This window comes from Theropithecus gelada, chromosome 18, assembly GCF_003255815.1.
Source record: "Theropithecus gelada isolate Dixy chromosome 18, Tgel_1.0, whole genome shotgun sequence".
Lineage (NCBI taxonomy): Eukaryota > Metazoa > Chordata > Mammalia > Primates > Cercopithecidae > Theropithecus > Theropithecus gelada.
In genome coordinates this window covers 32,249,120-32,252,608 of record NC_037686.1, presented here as the reverse complement: position 1 = coordinate 32,252,608, position 3,489 = coordinate 32,249,120, and positions in this window count along the sequence as shown.

Below are 3,489 nucleotides of genomic sequence, written 5' to 3'. Positions count from 1 at the left end.
CAAAACCCCATCTCTATCAAAAAAAAAATAAAAATTAAAGATACAAAAATTAGCCAGGCATGGTGGTGCACACCTGTAGTCCCAGCTACTCAGGAGGCTGAGGTGGGAGTATTGCTTGAGTCCAAGAGGCAGAGGTTGCAGTGAACCAAGACTGTACCATTGCACTCCAGCCTGGGCCATAGAGCAAGACCCTGTCTCAAGAAAACAAAAACAAAGTGTATTCTTTCTTCAAAATAGTTGTAAAATCAGAAAGTTTGCTTTTGGTGCCCTCACATTGCTTAAAAAAAAAAAATGCTGATCATGTAACACATAAAATTTAGCAACATTCATGCTAAATGAAAACAGAAAAAAATTAAAATTGCTTAACCTTTTAAAAATGTATTATCACAAGATATATTTCATCAGTGAGCAGCAAAAACAAAAAATGTGCTCTACTACATTTCCTAATCTTTAGTCCCTGTCCTATTTCCTATCTTGTGGAAAATTCCACCACTAACTCTTCCCTCAGCTCCTACCTTTTTGGCAAGGCCTTTTTCAGGTACTAGGTCATGACTGTCTGTGATGTGAGCATTCCAAATGCATAATTATATATCCATTGTTTCAAATTTCATAATTGAGGACCATGAAGAAGACCGTGTGAGCATGAATGTGTGCAAGTATGTGTGTAAAATGCAGGAGGAGGAGGACAGACAGTATTCCTTCTGTTTACTAGAAATTCTAGTAATTAAGCTGTTACCTTTTCGGACTATTTACAACAGTGTGCTGCTGTATTGCGTTGACTCTTTCTGAACATCCTCGTAGGAGACAATTGAAGATAAATTTTCAGAAACAAGGGATAAACAACCCAAAAGGTTAACCGGTTGGAGGGACTGCTTGATCAGGGCTGATTAAAAAAAATAAATCTTTGTAACTTGATGCAAGGACAATGAGTGACTAAGGTAGGACACAGAGAGGAACATTGTACATTGCTCTCTCATCCATTCAGAGTGACAAATTTGAAAGGGAAGAGATTTATGAGGTTCAAGGGTAGCTGTGGGATAAAATTTAGTCAATCAGTCAACATACTTACACGGAATCCTGAAATGAGCAAGCCCTGTGCTAGGCACCAAAGGAATATCTGAGAATTGAAAGACAGCCTGAAGCCCTCGTGGAATTACTTAGGTGATAACAAATATCTCAAAATCTTGAAAGAGACACTGAAAGTGCAGTATCAGATAACTCCCATGAACACTTTTTAAATGATCTACTCCAAATTGCAAGAATCAGAATCCCTCTTGGTCGCAAAGGAACCCCATTATTTCAGCATGCCCTTTAAGATTAAGTAGTATTCATTCATAGTTTTTCTGTTTACAAAAGTTTCTTCAGGCCAAGGACAATGGCCCTTCTGCTTGGGTGTGTATGTGTATGTATTTTCTGGCTTGTTTATTCAGTAAACTAAAAAGAAAAATTGATTTTAGCAGACCATGTCTTTTTTGTTCTAAATTTGATGAAGGACGGAAGAGGTTTCCTAGGTAGTGGATTGACCGTGGATTACCTTTGGCTTGGATATTGCAATACCTATGAAGGCAAGAAACTTCTCTGGAATATCACAGCCCTTCCTAGCCTTGCTCTCTTTGGATATCAGCATAGGTTTATGATACTTCATAGGCAATAATTCTGTTACTAAGGAATGGTTACTTAAGTAAGTCCAATCAAGTCAACGGTTGCAAGAAGATTTTTTTGTTGACTTTTTCCTCTACTATCTCTTTTGGCATTTCCATCCTCCCTCTTCTCTTTCATTTTATTAGATTGTCTCTTGTACTGAAAGAGTTGTCTAAAAGATCTACCTACCAATATAACTAAGCCAGGTGACAGACAACATGGATCATGATACTAGTATCTAAATTTAATAAGGATTTGCAAAGAAAAGACTAAGTTCTCTAAGATCCAAAATATTAACTTGATAAGGCAAGAGTATGAAAGACATTTTGAAAGTTCATCTGACCCCACGGCTTGTTATGTGCACAGCCTAACTCAAATACTGCCTACTCAGGAAGTTCAGCCCAATTCCTAGTCAACTCAATATGGGTTTATATAATTCCCCTTTAGAGAATCTAGAGAGGAAACATGAAAGCACTCTACTTGATTTGCAAAAAACAAACAAACAAACAAAAAACCCAGATACTTGGAAAAACCAGTGAAATTCTCTGTAGAAGACTAGTGATATATATTGACTCTATTTAAATTAAAAAAAAAGTCAAACTTGTAAAACAGAAAAGTTAGAAAATTATTTACATTTTCTTCAAAAAGCAGTGTTCTAATAAAAATAACCAATTCCAAGATCAACACTTTTATCCCCTTAATTGTTAGCAGCAATGATTTATTATCTGTCTTTAGTTTTCTTGACCCCTTCACGGAGTGCCCATACATTCTATTTACCCATTGGTCTCTAGTACAGGAATCAGTTAAGTGTTTCGTATGATCCAAAAGCAAATATTTATTTAACATTTCAAAGGGTTATAAAAACAAACACACAAAAACCAAAAATGAATATATAAAAGACTGACAAAAGATCATAAGTAGCCTGCAAAGCCTACAATATATACTATATGGTCTTTTATTAAAAAAAAAAAAAGTTGCCAGTCTTTGTTCTAATAAGTAGAGCTAACCCTGTAAGTATGTATAAAATTCCTGAAAGATAAAGCAATGATCAAATTTGGAGAGGCTTGTGAATTGTGCTTTGAAAAACACTGGCATTTAATTAAATGGTGAAGCTAGAAAAGGCAGTAGAAAGAAATACGGGAGGACTCTTATACTCAAAAAAAGTCATTGAACATGAAAAAAAATGCAGGACGAAGAACTCAGACATGTCACTGATGGACTGTGTTTGTGGTACTGAAACCAATGGGAAAATACCAGAAGCTGTGGGATGATGATATTCAAAGGTCACACTAACCTAAGCCTATATTACAAGTTCAAGACATGAGACTGAAAACCTGAGCAAAATTTTACTGCCAAAATGGAACAGGAAAGCAGAGAAACTCACAAGCAAGAAATGTCAAACAAGATGAGGAGAAATATTGGTGACTTGGAATATAAGCCCAAAAGTTAAACAAGGGCCATTGGTTGTGTTTAAAAGGGACTCCAAAGAAAGGATGGTCTCCTAATACCATATTTTTCTTTTAAATGCTATGCAACTGTGTTTGCCATTTGGAATATATTTTCACTTTATGTTCTGCCTGTATCTAAAATGCAATTAGATGATCATAATGCTCAAAAAATTAGCTCCTTTTCTAGACCATCAGAGGATGGTGGATTTTATCCACCACCCACCAGGTGAATTGGTGAATTGGTGTGTGGCCAACTCCCTTAAGAATCACCTTGGTCTTGGCCTCAGTTCAGTGCAGCAAAGAAATCTATCATTCTGTTCAACTCTGCCTCAAATAACTTGTAGGCAAAAGTGACGTGTGCCTGTCCGTAACATCAGAAAAGCCAAGAAAGGTGATGTAA